This window comes from Schistocerca americana, chromosome 3 (genome assembly GCF_021461395.2).
Source record: "Schistocerca americana isolate TAMUIC-IGC-003095 chromosome 3, iqSchAmer2.1, whole genome shotgun sequence".
Classification (NCBI taxonomy): domain Eukaryota; kingdom Metazoa; phylum Arthropoda; class Insecta; order Orthoptera; family Acrididae; genus Schistocerca; species Schistocerca americana.
In genome coordinates this window covers 641,890,838-641,911,083 of record NC_060121.1, presented here as the reverse complement: position 1 = coordinate 641,911,083, position 20,246 = coordinate 641,890,838, and the positions used below count along the sequence as shown (strand labels likewise).

At 43.6% G+C, this 20,246-nt stretch overlaps 1 long non-coding RNA gene across 1 annotated transcript in view; it reads right to left on the bottom strand.

Moving 5' to 3' along the window:
• The window catches only part of LOC124607421, a 1,003,590-nt gene that overhangs the window by 549,452 nt on the left and 433,892 nt on the right, over positions 1–20,246 (bottom strand). The window lies entirely within an intron of this gene.

The window sequence follows — 20,246 nt, the reverse complement described above, 5'->3', positions numbered from 1 at the left end:
CCGCACGATTAGCTAACGAAAGGAGCAAGACTGGCTGGTGCGTCTCTTCGGCTGAGACCGACGCCATGTCAGTTTGACACTCAGCAAATAGTCACCTACGACCAGTAAACCAAGCCCGCTTTCAGAGTAAGAGGGGGAGCAAGGCACGGCCATTTGATACGTCCTTGTAGGCCAGTGACATCAGAGCAAAGTCGCTAATGGCCCAGCTAAAGAGCTTTCACGTGTATTTCGCGGCGCGCATTATCCGACACGAACAGTCGAGTAAGTCCCCTATCCATATTAGTTACCCGATACGCAGCTGCTCCGTATTTCGGCCTTAGGCAAACCGCGTGGCGCTTAATTACATTCGCAGCAAGCACCGCGCCTACGCCACGTGACGTAACCTCTGTAACGCGAGACTTTGTACGGCCCGAGGCCCCGTTTTCACACGGCGGCGTCTGGCGGCTGCAGCGCCGGACCCTCGGCGAGACGACGTGCTCGGGCTGCAGCTCAGATGCGCATTCCTAGGCGAGCAGATCCGCCGGGCGTGCCTTATCAGGGGCAAACACGGCAGTCCTGACTCACACGGCATCCTAGGCGCGAGTCACACAACGCGCAGGGGTCAACTCGCTCTGGTCGCCTCTTCTCAAGCGCGGGAGAGTACAGTCTCAGTGCCCAGGTTGAGCGTCTCCTATACCTGCAGCAGACATTTACCTGTATGCAGTTCTTTTGTCAAACCATTGGCTGGGGATATCGGTGAGGCACAATTTCATCGATAGTTAATATTATTCTGTCCGGCGCTTGCCATAATTCATTGTCAGTTCCGAATATTTTAGAAATTTTCGGAAATTTGTCGTAAGTTCCTATCTAAGTTAAACTAACTTACACTAAGGATAATACACTCACACACGCACACACACACACACACACACACACACACACACGCACACGCACACGCACACGAGGGAGGACTCGAACCTCCGACGGGGGGAGCCGCGCGAACAGTGGCAAGGCGCCTGAGACAGCGCGGCTACCCCGCGCGGTTCCGAATATTTATTTGACGCTAGGTGGATATGGTTCCCAAGTTTCGATACGTCAGTTGCACTACTGCCTTTCAAGACCACCGCAATAAAGACCACAAGATTTCTTTCAAGAGGATGAAAATCAAGCAGTTCAGTATTTGGAGAAAATGTAGTGTACACTTCCTGACCTCTACCCAAGATCAGGGCTGTGAAGGATGATTAGGGTCTGCGCAACGCAAGTGCCTGTCGGATTCCATCCCTTGACGCCGCAGCTTGACATTCTGTATAGATCAACTATAATACTGGTGAATGTCGCTGTGCCAAATTTAAGCGTCACACACGATTACAACAGTCGGGCACAGCTGTGATAACGCAACACTACCGCTGGTCATCCCATTTTCAACAATACGATGGCTACTGCATCTACTCTCTCCTCACGAACGCAACACTACCGCTCGTCATCCCATTTTCAACAATACGAAGGCTACTGCATCTACTCTCTCCTCACGAACGCAACACTACCGCTCGTCATTCCATTTTCAACAATACGAAGGCTACTGCATCTACTCTCTCCTCACGAAAGACACAGAATTGGGTATCGCGTGAGTGTCACTTCTTTGTCTGTGTATTAGTGTGTAAAATTGGTAACACTGCGGCGGTAAATATGTCTGATTTTAGTCCGCTTCCATAGATGAAAGGTCAGCGTGGATGGCTGGCGAGCAGCTACTTGACCAAACAGTAGCGACTTTATGGTCTGGGAAGTCTGCAAAACGTCTGGGAGAGCGGTGTGCTGACCACATGTCCCTCCATACCGCATTCGCATGACGCCGCAAGGCAAATGATGACACGGCGGCGGTATCTTCCCTTGGATCTTCACGGCTTGGCGTTGAGCCCTTATTTTTTAATTATGTCTGGTTGGCAGGCTAGTGTTCGCCTCGCCGTACGTTCTCTCTCTCTCTTTTTTTTCCCTGCATGCTTTCTCTCACTGTCCGCGGCGGTGCGGCCTGCCTATCACAAATTCAAATTGCAGAGAAGAAGCAGGTTGTTGTGCAATTCCTAGGTTTCCAGCCAGCGCATACCACACTGCCTAACCCAGGAAAAGAGGCCCAACATTTGAAGTTTTGTCCACAAACGCTGCGCCAGTTCAAATCGTTGCAGATCAAATTCTTTGTTCAATGCATGAACTGGAGAAACCTGACACAAAATTTTACTAGCAGACAAAGCAAGAGTCAGGTGCCTACACCTACCTCGATGACACTCCAGCAAAAGCAGAGCGTGAACAAAGTAATGGTGTGCATATTTTCGTTCCAAGTTGAATTCACGAGTAGGTAGCGCAGTTTATATTGGTATATTGGGGTGTGCCTTCCTGCGCTTCACGGAAGAAGGCAGCAGAAAGGCATGAAGTGGTCCAGAGTGACATATCTCGCTATCTGCTTACAACCTTCTCCACAGGTTCCAAATCCAAAGAATTCTGTATGCAACTGCGACAGATCTAAGCTACGATTTCTTACTCCCCACAAAATTAAACAAAACTATCTTCAGGAAACCCACAACTGCCGGAAGTCGCTGTCTGCCTACTATGCGTTCCTACACAGCTTTCTCTGGGAGAATATAGTAGATGAATCAGTAAATGAGATAAGAGGACGTGCCTATATATACCATTTGAAAGGAAAAAAACGAGGACTTTTACATGCAATTATTTTAAATTCCAGGAATCTGTGTTTCTTTCATTCTCTCTCTCTCTCTCTTTCATTCGAGGAATCTGCGTTTCTTTCATTCTCTCTCTCTCTCTCTTTTTCCAGAGAGAAACTAACAGAGAACATCGAGGTTATCGATCGATACAATGCATTTTTTCCTTCTGTGCAAATCTCCAAGGGGAGGAGGAAAGCTGCTTGAATCGAAATGTTAACTGTGTTGAGATTCAGATGACCTCAAACTGCCGCGACAAAACGCATTCACTGCACTGAAAATCTTGCGCGAAGCGATTCGCTTTGTCACTGGGTGTTCTTAGATGTGCTGCAGTTACGTGATAATAAAAACACCTCGTTTAGAAACACAAATATTACAATGCTGGTAGCTGGTTAACAAATCTCTTTCTTCTTGCTTCCTACTTGTAAAATGTAAACAGATGCACTTCACAAAAAAGAGGACGGTTAGTATTTGTATAGGCCACTGAGGGACGACCGCGTCCATCTTCTCCCAGCTATGCTTCTCGCTGTTTTCATTTCTCAGTCAGGCACATCACTTTCTTCCCCGCTCTGCATGACTTGCGTTTTATCAAGTTTTTTTCCCATCCCTTCTCTCACATAACAGAAAAATCACTTCATGAAAAGCGCAATTTCCGATTTGACAGAGATAAAACGAGTTATATCCATTATTTTTTTTTAGAGGCTGATAAAGCGAAGTGCTTAAGATTTTCCTTAAATGCAATAGGACTCTGAATTGTGCGCAGGTGAAAAGTAGCATGTTCTAGAGACGACAACAGCAGCAGAGAAGGTGCCTGGGAATGTTTTCGTTTTATGTATGGCCCTTATGCATGATCCCATCTAGGCCTACAGTTATGATGAGCTGACAGGTTCTTGATCTCTCATGTGATGTACTGGAGAGCAGGCAGACTGGTGTACGCTGCGAGAAACCGAAGTAAAGCGTTGTGTCCTTTATCCTGGTGTCATAGCCCACATACACGAAGACTGTACGTGAGTGTGTGTGTGTAACCGTGACCGGAGGCAACTTCCCACGCGGCGTGCTGCTAAGTGATTCTGCAAGCGCCGCCCTGGCTCAGCACCTGAGCAGTCACCCAGGCAACACAACGTGGTAACTGCCAAGGGAGTCTCCAACACTCACGACACTCCACCCGCGTGCAAATGAAGCGAGGAACACTACGAGATAACTGAATCACGCAAATTCCAGTTTCCAACGGCTCCAGGCAAATGTAGCTACCAGATAGGACAACACTCCCTTCCTCTAAGGCAGAAGAAAGCTGGGTACCTGGATACACTGTGGAACTGAGGGGAATGATGACAAAGCTGACAAGAGTAGCTAAAGCAGCCTGCCAGGAAAATAAACGTAGTTCACTATACCGCTTCCCCCCCCCCCTCTTGCTATCGTGTGATGAGTTACAGAGTGATAGCTGAGTGGTAAAGACTGGCTAGTCGTGGCCAACAAAAAGCTGCTGTCGGTGAAGCCAAATATTCGACCATGGCACACTTCCTTTCGAAATCAAAGAAGAGACAATGTGGTCCGTCCTAGCCTTCGTATCAGACACTGCTCAGTGACCCATATTTGTCTCTTGCGCCAAGAAGATACGCCGGAATCCAGTGCTTGTGGAGTCACACTCACTTTGCATCATGTTTTAAAGTCGTGTGTTTTGGATGCTGACAGGAGGGAACCCTCTGGTCTGCTGGGGGACTTACCCTCAGTTTTGAGCCCATGTCGGAACAATAGCACGAACACTGTTGATATCTTGTTGCGGTACCAGGACTCTCTCCAATTTAATTCGACGAAGATTTTAACAGCTTTTTTTTTTGTTTGCTGGCTCATCTTATTAGTACCGCTATCAACTAGCCATCTATTCTTTTATGAATACTATTACGTCTGATAACGGTATGAGCTCATATACCGGAGATTGTATGCGAAATTTTTTATGGCTGTGGCTGTAGTTATATGGAGTTTGCTTTTCGTTTTCACAAGAGTGACTACTCATACAACAGCACCACGATTTTGAGAAAGAGAGCTGATGACCACGCTGTTTAGCACCGAACGATTTTAAATCCATCCATCCAGAGTACATCCGCTTTCCCTAAGGCCAGAGGTCTGCGTATGTATCTCTGCACATCCGCAATCTTTTTGAATAAAATAATTTTTTGTATTACGCTGCGCCGGCCGCGGTGGACGAGCGGTTCTAGGCGCTTTAGTCTGGAACCGCGCGACGGCTACGGTCGCAGGTTCGAATTATGCCTCGGGCATGGATGTGTGTGATGTCCTTAGGTTAGTTAGGTTTAAGAAGTTCTAAGTTCTTGGGGACTGATGATCTCAGATGTTAAGTCCCATAGTGCTCAGAGCCATTTGAACCATTTTTTTTTCAGCGGGTGGTCATGTGCATCTCTGCTTGCTCGCCATCAATTGGCTCATGAACAACACCGACCATTTCTAACCTGAATCGTTCTTTGTGACTAGGAATGGTGACTATATGCTAACATTAGGAAAGGAAAGGAATGGTTAAGTGGAAACAAAGCAGCTACTCCCGTGCAAAGACCTGTGCACAGCCACGAAAGATAATGTTATGGATCTGGTGGAACAGCAACTGTGTGCTGTACTACAAATTGATTCCCCAAAGTGCAACAATCACAGCTGACATTTACTGTCAACAACTGAGATGTTTTGCAGACGCAATCCAAGAACAACGACCAGGAAGACAGAAGGAAGTGATGCTATCCTACGATAACCATCTTCCCACATTATGCTAGACTGATTAAAAACGCGTTACAGAACTTGATTTGGGAAGTCATTCCACACCCACCTTACTCATCTGATCTTGCGCCATCAGATTCAGGTATATATAATTTTAAGTGTAACTGTAAGTAGAGCAGTACCCACGAAGATGCCGCAGTTTGCAGCGCAGACGGGAAGTAACTATGTCACTTTTTCCACTCTCTGTCGAACAAATTTCTATGATCTTCCTTTCCGGACAAAAATGCGCTCCGGACACGGCTCGATGAGTTCTCCGCTTCAAAACCATGTGATTTCTGCAGACGCGGAATCGAAAAGCTACCCCAGCGTTGGCAGACTGTTGTAAATAGTGAAAGAGCACATGTTATTGATAACTAAAGTCTCCGTTATGCGTACCTGTTATGTTTATTAACCTTATGGAAAAAAAGCTAGCCGCGCGGGATTAGCCGAGCGGTCTGAGCCGCTGCAGTCATGGCCTGTGCGGCTGGTCCCGGCGGAGGTTCGAGTCCTCCCTCGGGCAAGGGTGTGTGTGTGTGTTTGTCCTTAGGACAATTTAGGTTAAGTAGTGTGTAAGCTTAGGGACTGATGACCTTAACAGTTAAGTCCCATAAGATTTCACACATATTTGAACATTTGAAAAAAGCTAGGAACTTATACACCAACTCAGTACTTCAATCGCCCCAAATCTGCGGATGTTAACCAACTAGTCAACTGCGGAGCTAATTGAATCGTGTTGTATGATTGAGTCCTCAACATCCAGAAAGCATGGTTCCGCACTCGACTCACTTACTTCCTGTCTGCGCTGCAAACTGCGGCATCTTGTTGGGTACAGCTCCATTTGCAATTACGCTTAAACTTAAAACCATAATTAAATGAATTTTTCAAAATTTCAATGTAAATCAAATTAAGGAGATTAATTTCACAGCCAGCAGTCTTAAGGATCAATACAATGCGAACACTAGTCATGCAGGCCAATGCTCTGACTTTTCGGGTTGGTAGGAAGCACGAGAGAATGTATCTCTTACTCTAAAATATGAACAAAGCAAATTCGTCGCAAAATCTGTAGCGTACACGGTAGGAATGGTATGGGATTGTCTTATCAGTCAGAAACGCACTTATACGATACCATCGTCGCCGGTGAGAGCCGAGTGCCCCCAATGACGCAATCAGAAGAATGGGAAATGGGTGGGATAACTGTGTCATGTTGGTACCCGCATATGTTGCAAGGTGCAGTGCGTTCCCAGTAGGGGACGCAGTTTTCACCTGCCGAGAGGTAGCGTGTCCTACAAGCCACATTTCACCCAGTTTCACAAAATACGTCCTATTTCTGTTACAGAACTACCAAATATTTCATTGCGAGTCGTTCTACGAAGGGCTCTTAATTGTAAGCCCGTACTCCAATGTCGAACTGTAGATGTGCAAGCCATAAACTGCTCCTGCGATGATTTAGACAAATAACTGCACTTAGCTACTTACGCAATAAAGCCCCCTCATGGGGCAAAAGTTCATCTGGTACAATTGCCAGGTTTGTAGAGGTAAAGGCAGCCTGTTACAAGAAAAAGGTCCAGCTTCCACCAAGAAACGTAAACGGGAAGACAAAAAAAAAAGTTTTATTAAAACCTTTGTCTCCTGCGTGGTATTGTGTGGCTGGGAAAGGGGGGCAATTGGAGCACGCGATAAAGAGGTCTGCACGTATTTGGAAATGTGGTGCTGGAAGAAGATGGAAAAAAATCTCGCGGACAGCAATGCACACAAATGAAGATATTCCTGGAAACAGATTACAAAAGATCTCTGTTATCAACAGTATGAAAAAGACGGTATCAATTAACTGGCAACCCCTATCAATGCAATAATTTTCTAGCTAAATGTAATGGAAGTAATAATTCGGTAGGAAGGAGGAAGTGGAAGACCAAGATTACAATGATCCACACAGATCATATATGGTGGAGGAGCAGGATCGTATGAAGAAATGAAGAGACTACCAGGGAACAGAGAGGAATGTAGAAGAACCATTGCTGTCAGCCAATCTTCTTATTAAGAATTACGAAGATGGATGCTCCGAATCAATAGATGCAACGTGACCATGAACTCCAGAAATTACTGTTTCTAGTTTCGTTGCCTGGTTAATATTACGGTAGGCTGCCGCGGCTGAGTGGCGAGTAGTTTTTCGCTACATTTCTTATTTAGTGGCCGGAATTTGTTCGGTGCATCGAGGATGTGCCTCCAGTATTTTAAGTAAACTGCCCCCAACATTCTACGACATTCGTATGGTTCGGAGAATTTCACACGATAACTTCGGTTTCAAAACGTTCTCCACTTGCGTTTACTTCTTACAATGTCCACCCGGAGAACATTCTCACGGCATGGAAACTTGTGATGGAAAACTGGTATGCTACACCATCAGACACAATAAAAAATTTGAAAATTCACACAATTCTGTAAATACTCGATCAGAGAAGACACTTTACTAGCCATCGAACACCGAAACGTTCAAGTATGTCGAAAATGGAGCTTTTCCCCAAGCGAAAAGCATTTTTATCGGGAATGCAATGTGGATTAATTAGAACGATGTCAGAATCAAGTTGCAAAACGTGAAATGGGTATCTGCAAGATAAGGTGCACTTATCAGAATACGATAAGCCAGGCCCCTCTAGAAGAAAATACTTGATTGTCATTAAGGGCACGTCAAAACACATGTCGTTCAGCTCTCAATAAAAACTATTAAAACAGAAGGTGATGCTCGGACCTACATCAATCCTAAAACGCTTAATAGCTCTCGCCTAAGTCAAAGATAAGTTTCGGGCACATCGACAATCCTAGTATAAGCTCCAACTGCTACAGACGTGTAGCGATGAACGTGCAGAACTTCCAAAACATATCTGGATGATAGTTGTGCAAAGCTTCCAGAATGCAGCTGGATGATAGCTTTAAGAGTGGTTTTGAAAGCTGAAGAAATTCAATTAATGTATAAAATATTATTTTAAGAAGAGGAAAACAAATGACTTTGAATTACAAAATTTTCTTCTTTTGTAATAACTGATCATAAAATTGTCTGTTTCGCGTCAGCTTTATCGCCATTCTGAGGGACACCGCTCCTGATCTATTAATGGGTTGATTCAGGGGGTATTGAAAAAGAGATGGGAAATCATTACAACGTGACGTTGACGATGTCAGTATATACTTTTGAGGATATATTTTATCGAATTGCAAGGGATTGGTTTCAGTTCACTTTCATCATCTGCAATTGTATACAGTTACGAAGACGAATTTCGCTGTACAGTCCACAAAAAAATTTAATGGTTTGGTTAAATTGCAACGCTATTTTAGTTTTCAAGAGTTATAACTGTTTCTGATCACCGTCAATGTTTTTTCCAAGAACGTTACGTTTTCATTTATGCCAAAGTGAATAACCGGAAAGGTAATTTTAATTTTTTTATTTTCTATTGGAATAAAAAGATATGCAACAGATGGTTCGAGCGTTATGTACACTAAGTGAATTCAACATGACCTGACCTAAGTCAGCGAAACTGCACGGGTAAACGAAAGACAATGATAATAGTTGCGAAGAGGCAGTGCTCTTTCTGCGGAGGTAATGACCTCTCAACACATCGTACGGTGCACATAATACTAAGACGCGATATCAAATGAGACGATAAGTTAAAATAAGTATTCAGGTAAGTGATTGGAAGCCATACATTTGTAGGAGGGTTCTGGGAAAACGTCTTACACCCGTGAAGGAAATCGCAAATCGAAATAGCTGAGGTGTTTGTAGTCCTTACCATGCAGGCATGACAGCAAGCATCTAACGAAGTCAGAGGCGCTCTGCCAGGATATTAACAGATCGGCATATCCCATACCAAAGCATAACAGAAATCTTTGGGGAATTTAATTCAGAATCCTCGGAAGAAAGAGAACGTGGTTTTCGTGATACCTTTTTGCGTAAGTTTACAACATATGTATTCGAAGAAGACTGTGCCATTTTACTACGGCTACCTTTGTACAACGCGCGCCTGGAAAGTTTGGTGAATGCTCTCAGAAAATAAAGGAAACGAAGTTTAAAAATACCGTTACTGGTGTTCAAAGTAATCACCATACACTTGTGACATCGGTTGTAAAGCTGTTGGAAATTGTCATCTTTTGGAATCGCTCGAAGCACTGTGGATATCCGCAACATCTGCGAATGTTCGCGAACAATAATGTTTTCACTGCCTTTGCTTATCTTCAACTCGTCTGGTCTCATTCTCAAAGACAGCTGCCGATCATTCGCAAGCATCGGTCGCACTCGTGCCATTGCGATGTTAGTGCGAGTGTACGATGTTGAAGCAGTGAGTAAAAAGTGTGTTTGTGTAATTTAAACGCTTAGGTGGAAAGGCAGTGTCGAGGACCAGCCGCGTTAGAGTCAACGACTTCCAACGAATGCGACGGATGCTTGCCGGTGATCGGCGGCTGTCTTTGAGAATAAGAGCAGTAGAGACGATGACAGGCAAAGAGAGTATAAACACAATTGCTCACGGAAATTCGCTGACGTCGAGGCTATACGAGAACGTGCGACCACAGTGCTTCCAGCGATTCCACAAGAAGCGTTTGCTGACAGTTTCCAACAGCTTTAGAACAAATGTCATGGTGACTAATTTGAAGGCCAATAAAGGTATTTTGTTTGTAACTCGTATTTTCTTTATTTTGAAAGACCATTCAGCGAACTTTTCAGATGTATCTTGTATATGACGCGCAGGGATGACCAGAATAAAAGATATTAGTGACCGTACGGATGCGTATAGAATAATTTAGCCTTCGTTCGATACGTGAATGAAACAAGAAAGAAAATCCGTAATACTGATATGATGTGTCCTTCGCCATGAACTGCATATTGTCTTGAGGAGAATACGAGTAGAGTATGTCCCAGGAGGAATGGTCATTATTTGTGGATATGACAGGAATGGCCTTTCAAAAAGTCCAGTAAAAATGGGCTCTGAAATGTATACTTAAGATCAACGATCACTTTTTTTGTACTGCAAAACAAATCTCTTCTAATGCTTACTCTTTGCTTTATGTATTTCGAGAGGTGGTCATATGGACAAAGAGAAGAAAAAATTGTTTAATAAATCTGGGCTCTAGAGTGCATACCTTAAGAGCTATAAGCACTTGTTCAGCGGAAGAGGTGTGTTTTGCAGTGATGAAGGTGAACAAGTTTTTCACTTTAGAGCCACTATTTAGTGGACATTCTTTTCTTGTTTTGTTCCTTACTACCACCTCTCAAAATATCAAAAGCAAAGAGCCTGCAGTAGAAGAGATTTCTTTTTTTATAATACTAAGATGAAGAAGTGCTCATATCCCTTAAGATATGCCATTTTATAGGCCGTGTTTATTAAGACTTTTTTCGCTTGGAGTGATCGTTCCTGTCATATACCTGGATATTGACCATTCCTCCTGCAACACCCTGTATGTGTACATGTAGATATGGAATGTTGATTGAGCAAGTTGGGTGCACGAATGTTACGTGAAACATTCAGGTGAGCCCTATCCCACTACAGATGTACCTGACCAATTCTGTCACGTCCACGAGCCGATCTGGGGCCCTATTCTGTATCTTTCCGCCGTTTTGCCGATCGGTTCGGTACGCGAGCGCACCGAACGTCTTGTTTTCGAAACAGAGCTCCAACATTATTCAGTAAACATTTCGAAAGCGATGCCGAACGGTCCTAGCGAACCGAACCCCTGTTGTCAGTTCTCGTGCCAACCAATAGAAAAGAATGTGCCTCACATCCGCGCATGCGCACTGCAGCGCCACAGCGACACGAACTCGAAGCGGCTAGCAGCCGACACAGGCATGCCATTCTTCACAGTACCGAAAAGTGTGGTTAGAGTACGTAATACTGTTCAAATTTCGCTGACCACGGGCTTCCATGAATGCTTGATAACGATAGAATACTGACTGTGTTCTGGAAACTGTCGTAAATGTCACATTATGTCATTTTATTCTCATTCACATCGACGCCTTACTGTGGATTTTACGTTTCGGAATATGAGTTAGGATTGGAGTGTGGTACCACATTGTACAAATAAATCTATAGAAATACCCGAAAAATTCGTCATTTTTTCTGTTTTCCGTCGTTCCTTAGTTGCATCAAAATTGATGGAGGTATGTTCCGTCTATGCAACTAACTGATGACAGTTTGTTTATTGCCGTACGCGTTTCGCTTCCTTTATTCGTGATGATGCTTTATAAATAAAAGAAGCGAAACGCGTATGGGAATAAATGCCTTCAATTAGTTGCATAGGCGGAACACATCTCCACAAACCCGAAAAATTGTTTAGGAGAGTGTCAAAGAATAAGAAGATGCATAGAATGTGGTTGTAGCATCCAATTGATGAAATAGCCAACTTATCTCAATAATACATCAACGATTTGGTTTATAAAAACAAAATTTAAAAAATCGCCTTTTCAAGAGCGTGTGGCTAGTGCACCTAAAGAAGTTCGTTGCAGTTTATAACCGGCATCTGATGAATCAAAATGTTTTATACATGGTGGTATAGTCTGAAAATATTGCGGCGGGAACCTTTCATCTATGTCTACTGTTGTTAAGGATTCGATCGCAGATAAATACTTGTGACAAGCTATAGTATATAGGCGATTGCTGCTAGTTCCATTCGCAGTAATTTACGTTGTGCTCTTAGATTCCTGTCTGACCTTACCCTCGGAAATCGCTACGTATTCCGAAAAAAATAGAGAATTATTTGTGACAAGTAGTAGTATAAATGTCACTGTTAGTTGTTTCACACACAGTAATTTCATCTTTCATTTCTTAAACGTATGCAAGTCACGAAATCGGAGATACTTGTTACTGAGTAAGCGCACTCTTGCGCGTAAATTACAACGAATATTTCAGAAAAATGCTTAACTTTGACGCTTAACGAAGTCTCAGAATGTGTTGCAAACACGAAGAGGAACAAAATCAAAAAAACAAAAAATTTCGCATGAAGCAGTATACGAACCTACACCATTTACCACGACAGTTCGTCGCCTTACCAACTTCGCTACTACAATTCACAAGCTGTTTGCGCTTCATTTTATGTAATTCCTTTCGACAGAGACGCAGGCTGACTTCGTTGCCGAATGATGCGGCGTAAGCCGTAAATGCATGAAATTATGGAAGGTTTCCTCTATCAGACTTCTCAAAATTCCTTTGCATTGTTACTTAAATGTTTTAAACGCGTTTCGATAGTGAATAAGTAAACCATTTGCGGAAAAGAGTACGCGAGGTAGTTTCAGCTAACACTCATGTAATATAATAAGCAGAGCCGGTGTTTTGATATTTAATGATCTTTAAACTCTTAACTGCATACAAATAACAGGTACTTTAAGAGAATAATGACCGAAAACTTTTTTTGATGTTGTAATCATTTTCAGTACCAACCTAACCTAACCATATTTCTAACAAAGGAAAAGTGTCTATTATCAACTCACTTTCCAACCGGACGCATCCTGTGATGATTCTTTAGTAACTTTGTTGTTGTTGTTGTCTTCAGTCCTGAGACTGGTTTGTTGCAGCTCTCCATGCTACTCTATCCTGCGCAAGCTTCTTCATCTCCCAGTACATACTGCAACCTACATCCTTCTGAATCTGCTTAGTGTATTCATCTCTTGGTCTCCCTCTACGATTTTTACCCTCCACGCTGCCCTCCAATGCTAAATTAGTGATCCCTTGATGCCTCAGAACATGCCCTACCAACCAGTCCCTTCTTCTTGTCAAGTTGTGCCACAAACTCCTCTTCTCCCCTGTTCTATTCAATACCTCCTCATTAGTTACGTGATCTACCCATCTAATCTTCAGCATTCTTCCGTAGCACCACATTTCGAAAGCTTCTACTCTCTTCTAGTCTAAACTATTTATCGTCCCTGTTTCACTTCCATACATGGCTACACTCCATACAAATACTTTCAGAATCGACTTCCTGACACTTAAATCTATACTCGATATTAACAAATTCCTCTTCTTCAGAAACGCTTTCCTTGCCATTGCCAGTCTACATTTTATATCCTCTCTACTTCGACCATCATCAGTTATTTTGCTCCCCAAATAGCAAAACTCATTTACTACTTTAAGCGTCTCATTTCCAAATTGAATTCCCTCAGCATCACCCGACTTAATTCGATTACATTCCATGATCCTCGTTTTGCTTTTGTTGATGTTCATCTTATATTCTCCTTTCAAGACACTGTCTATTCTGTCCAACTGCTCTTCCAAGTCATATGCTGTCTCTGACATAATTACAATGTCATCGGCGAACCTCAAAGTTTTTATTTCTTCTCCATGGACTTTAATACCTGCTCCGAATTTTTCTTTTTCCTTTACTGCTTGCTCAATATACAGATTGAATAACATCGGGGACAGGCTACAACCCTGTCTCACTCGCTTCCCAACCGCTGCTTCCCTTTCATGCTGGCTGGCTCTGAGCACTATGGGACTTAACATCTATGGTCATCAATCCCCTAGAACTTAGAACTACTTAAACCTAACTAACCTAAGGACAGCACACAACACCCAGCCATCACGAGGCAGAGAAAATCCCTGACCCCACCGGGAATCGAACCCGGGAACCCGGGCGTGGGAAGCGAGAACGCTACCGCACGACCACGAGATGCGGGCCCCTTTCATGCCCCTCGACTCTTATAACTGCCATTCCTGTCAACTGTTCCCTTATGCTCTCCCTGAAACTCTGTACAACCTCTGGTTTAGTCAGTTTATCCAGGTCCCATCTCCTTAAATTCCCACCTTTTTGCAGTTTCTTCAGTTTTAATCTAATGTTTAGTAACACAACCACTAAATCCAAAGCTAAAACCGCTCAATATGTTTAAAATAAAGTATATGTGTGAATAAAAGACAGCTAAACGAACGACAGGGCCATACCGAAATCCAAAACCTCTAGGTACAGTTGTCGAAAAATCGGCGGGAGGGTAGTTCGGTAACAGGTCTCAGAAGCTTATTGAATAGGAAATTCGGATAAAGAACCGAAAATGACGTCATTACCGAGACTAACCTACTGCACCGATCAGTATGAACGATACAGAATAGGGCCCCTGGTCACCCATCGGCCCCGGTGCAGCCAGTGCTTGTTGCCGGAGTAGTGTCGACCCCGCCCGTAATTGCTGAGAGTGCGCTCTGCGGACGCTTCGGCTGCGCCGCTTTTCCAAGGGTCCTAAATTCCTGTCGAGAGGTCATCAAGCTAACACCCGATGGACAACCTACGTTGGACGGACACAGGTCGCCCGGCGTGAAGTGGGACCCATCAACGGAGCCCTCAACCAATATATGATTTCGAGCAATTGTTTGATCTGTTTTGTTCAAAGTATACTGGATATTTGGCTAGCTAGCACTGGGGTATCAATGCTGTTGTCCAGTCAAACCAGATGAATGTCTCTAGTACAGACGCTGGCTATTCATGATTAATATCGACATTAAGAGACCTTGTGTTATCTGGCGTGGCGCCTTGGGCGGCTGTGGTTTGGTCGTTTCAAAACACTTGTCAGTTATTGTTTTACGGCTTATTTTGATTGTGTGGTTTACTGGGCCCTCTCACTCAAAGGAGTGTTGTAGCACACTTCTTTTTATGTCGATCTCAAGTCCGAAAATCAAACTACATGAGAATATATTGTAAATGCTGCTGCTTTAAAAAAATATAAAAGAAATGTGCATGTTATAAATTTACGATCGTAAGGCTATTCCTGTATTTCTGTTCTTGATGTCTGACTATTTTAAGAAATTCTGTAAAATATTCAGCGAAACGTGTAAGTGATGCTACCTTTATATTGTTTTAATAATTATACACACTGACGTTTTTATACATTGTGGTAATAAATTTGTAGCTGGAGGCTCCTCTCTTGATGCGTTTTGCTTCTGAATTGATTTTTTTGTGCTGGTAATAAAAATTTTGTTGTTTCTGGACTGTTGTTGCACACAAGTGTCGAACCCAGCACCACCATCCCCACAACCGTTACAATGGACTCTGTGAAAAGAATAGAAAAAGGCTTTTTATTTTGTCTGAAACAGGGGAACTAATTATTTACCCCTCGCGATATCACAAGTTTTCTTTGTAGAAGATGAGTAACTTGCTTTTTTAATCTGCGCGTACATGCTCCGAGAGGCCAGCAGCGCACTGCAACATACTGTACTGTGCGAGGAGAAAACGCACGACTATTGTCCTCGTTAGAATTGATATTTGGCTACCACAAACGAATCCGTAGACAGAGAACAAGTCTCGTCCGTCAGAGACTTTCGCTCCGGAGGCTCTCAGCCTGATTAAATTCTTCAGTGTTACGTGTGTGGCACCAAGAAGAATTTTAATCAAAAAGTTCCTCGTCAACGAGGCTCAATCAGTAATCGTTCTATGGAAAGTGTCTTCATTACATTCCAGACCTTTTCTCTGGAAACATAAAAGAACCGCGGGTTTGTTTATACTGTTCAAACACCTTCTGGGATATTGCACTCGTTTATTGTGCAGCGTTATGATAACGATAGGAATAGTCTCTAAGTTGCTGCGAAGGTGCATCCTTTCCGCTTCGCAAGGCTGCGTGCTCGGCACGCTAAACTGACCGTAGCCGGAGCATATCACACATCTGAGGAGAGTTCAGCGCACCTATTGGTGCAAGCAGGAGGCACGGAGAGAGAGAGAGAGAGAGAGAGAGATGCACATCCCTGTCTGAGATTATGCCCTTCGAACTTACACCACAATGAAACAGACTGCGCATGTAGTCAGTATATTCAAACCAACTCCCTCCTTGCTCAGCTGACGGTTGGATGCCGCTTGCAGGCAGATTATGGAGTAAACGTTATTTACTCACAGTTAAGGAATTTTCAGCCACGATTTACTGATTGCAGTCGTTGTGGCTACACAATAACGGGGCTATTGCTATAAAACGGTTAATTTCAAAACCTTACATACTGAGTTATCGTCACCCTCCATGCACTTCAATCCTCTATCACTACAACGTTCAACGCGAATTTTCCATAGATGGAAACAGTGTTGGAAGTCTTCCTCTCTGAGCTCCTTAATGACGCGTACAGTTTGTTCTTTCACTGCATCAACGGACTGAACTGCTGTTTCTTTTAACGCAAATCTGACCTCGAGAAAGATATAAAAGTCACACAATGCTAGATTGAGCGAATAAGGTGGCCAGCCTGACATTGGGATGCTGTACTCCACTAGAAACCTCTCAACTGACAATGCAGTATGGGCCGGTGCATTAAGAACCTCAAAGTAGTAACTTTGATTAATAGTTCGACGTTCAGGAACCCTAAGAAGCTACACAATTCCAAGAATATCGAAAAAAGTCGTAATGTCTTTGAATGCTGATCCGCAAATTCGAGATTTTTCGCTCTCGGTGAAGTTCGCCGCTTCCAGTGCATCGACTAATGCTTAGTTTCCGGCTCGTAAGTGAAAAACCACGATTCGTCACATGCTATCACTCTTTCCAAGAAATTAGATCATTTTTAGTGGTATTCAAAGTGTCAGTACAAAAATTCACAAGAGCTTCTTTTTGTTCGATTGTGAGCATTTTCTGCACCACTTTTTCATACACTTTTCTCAGATTGGTTATATAAAATTTGCCTTACGCATTCTTCGTCAATTCCTACAGTTTCAGAATACTTAACCGACGGTCACACTGAATCAGATTACCTACTTTTCGATTTTTTCATCCGTTCTTGATGATGAGGGGCGTCGCAGCTGTGAGCCATCTTCAACGTCTTCTCACCTATCTTAAAAACACATGAACCGTTCAAAAACTGGCGTAGGTGAAACAGTCTTCGCCGTACACTTCCCTCGGTGAAGGGTATGGCTGGCTCTGAGCACTATGGGACTCAACTGCTGAGGTCATTAGTCCCCTAGAACTTAGAACTAGTTAAACCTAACTAACCTAAGGACATCACAAACATCCATGCCCGAGGAAGGATTCGAACCTGCGACCGTAGCGGTCTTGCGGTTCCAGACTGCAGCGCCTTTAACCGCACGGCCGTGAAGGGTATGTTTTAGTAGCAGTTTGTCAAGTTTCAAGTGAAACTTTACGACAATTCATTGCTCTATTATTACATTTGTCATTTTTCGGCATAACAAAATAACAGCTCTTACACAAACGAATGCCATAGCCACACTTATTTGTCTACAGCACCAACAGTCAAGCGAACTGACAGAAAAATTGCAATAACCGATTCTTGTGTATGTAACTGTACAAGTTCTTAGAAAAATAATACCAACTGTATTCAGAATCATACAAAGCTAGAATGGATGTTTTTCGTCACATTCAAAACCAGAGGAAGGACCAAGGGTTCAGGTGACAGAACATTATTATTATTATCTGACTGAACATAACCGTCACTAACCTTTTGAATATGTTCTGCTTTTTGTCTCAATACCGTTTCAGTACCTTTACTGCTTCAGTTGCAACTTTCAGAGTGAGAAGCAGAGGTCAAAGTTTTAACTGAGGTAAACATCGTCCGTGACAACCTACACTGAATTGTTAAGTAAACGATCATTTAAAATCGGACTTGGTGGACACAGCGGATGTCATTTCTGGTAACAACATAGAAAAAACATTTTACTGGAGTTTTTGAGGAGTCACTAAAGATGAAATGGGTAGCACTTCTACAGCAAACAATGGTTCGATTACCACAAAGCACTATTCATAGCAAAGTAAGAGCAACTGATAAGATGTAATATGAGCTTCACCCTATCACGCCCAGTCTTCAGAACGGGCTTATCTCTATTCTCTACTCGATAGGAGCAGGATTCCAACCCTCATCCACCCACCCAGATTTACGTTTTGTGCAGTTTCCTCTAAACCACTTCACGCCGGGATAATTTCCTAAACAAAACCGCCATTTTTGTTCCCGCCGAGAATGAGTTCCTTCTACGACGATATCGATGTCGAAAGCATATTAGGCACTTATCTTTCTTCCCTTCTCCACTTCACTTCAGGACTTTGAACGCTCTGTTATGAAACTCCATACCGTCCCTTCTTTCCACTTTTTGTGTGATGTGCTCTTGCTTCTTCCTACAGATGCCATTGCTTCGAAAATCTTCCACTGCATCGGCAATATTTTCGCATTAGATGAATCCACAACTTTTATGACTCCCCTTTCGCTTTCCTGTAGCACTGTCTCCTGCAGACTATATAAAGTTATGAGGATAATTCATTTCCAGATCCTGTGTAGCTACGAGGATAATGTATTTCCGTTTGAAACGTAGTTAACGTTGCGTTATCCAATACCGTTAGATATCAGTATATCTGAACGCATCCCGGAGAAAACGAAATTCTAGAGGCCGTGTTTAGCTGTATCGAAGCGTGAAAATTGGTACCGGCGACTGGGTGATGAAGAAATACTCACTGCACCGGGTAAAAGCTATTTGCCATTCCATTTGTGCGGGAGCTGGCGGCAGTGCGGCAACTAAATTTGATACGCCGGGCAGTGAGTGGCCTCCCTACGTATGAAGTGTCCGCAGCTGGGACTTACTTGCGTTGCTCACGCCATTACCTAATTAAGACCGCAGCGCCAGCTCCGCAATTAATTTTTCGTTATCACTGCATTTCGCTCGATTGAGTATGGATTCTGTAGACGTTATCATCAACAAATATTAACCAACCAGCACTTACGCGCCTTTTTCCGAGACGCGTGTCACCTCTGTGTTGTTACATTATCAAACTTATAATTATTTCTAACTCTTACAACAACCAACAGAGTGATAGTATGGTCGGCTATGATAGCATTCATTAGCTTTTTTACAGCTTCGAACTGAGTCAGCTACTTCTGCCATATCATAACATCCTCCATGGTATGTACCATGCCTGCCACTTGTAATAAATTCTTGTCTGCGTCTCGATCGTACGCTAACGAACTACTGGTGATCATAGGTCCCTTATACCCAACTCTACCCCGCCCAGAGGCCCTGACGGGCTCATTGGTACCGACCGCCCGCCGTATCAACCTGCGCCAACGGTGTTCGGAGAAGCGTGCGATCAACACACTGTACTATTGGGCGTTGTCAATTTTCAAGGCCTAGAGCTGCTAGAACTCGGTCAAGTAGTTCAAATGACATCAGGAGGCTGAGTGCATCCCGTTCCAGCCCACACGTCGCAGGTTCGAATCCTGCCTCGGGCATGGATGTGTGTGATGTCCTTCGGTTAGTTAGGTTTAAGTAGTTCTAAGTTCTAGGGGACTGATGACCACAGATGTTAAGTCCCATAGTGCTCAGAGCCAACCAGACCACACACCAAGTAAAAATCCCTGGCAGTAGCCCGGGAATCGAACCCGGCTCCTCCGCATGGCAGTCGGCCGCGTTGACCACTCAGCTACGGCGGTTGACCCCTATATCAAAATGCTCAGTAGGTATGCCTGAGCAACTTCCGATGTTTTATCGACGGAGTTCGCATTCACGTTGTATATTCTATACAGGACGTACACAGTAAAAACTCTATTTTAAAGTCAACGTAAATAACAGAGACGAGACTCGAATGTACACCTTAAGATCGATTCACGATGATGAGTTCACACTAGACGGAACGTGAACTCGAAGTCACTTCGCTTAGCTCAGAGGCGAACTCTGAAAGTGGCGTTATGGGATAACATCCATGATACCAAAAGTAGGGATATATTTTCAGAATTAAGGAGCGAGCATTCTTCTTTTTCTCGCCTCTTTGTCCCGTATCAGCGCAAAGGAGGCATGGTTATTAACGGATTTGGCGTCGTTTGTTGAAGGGGTGACAGGATGCCCTTCACGACGCCACCCCTTAGCTCCACAGGA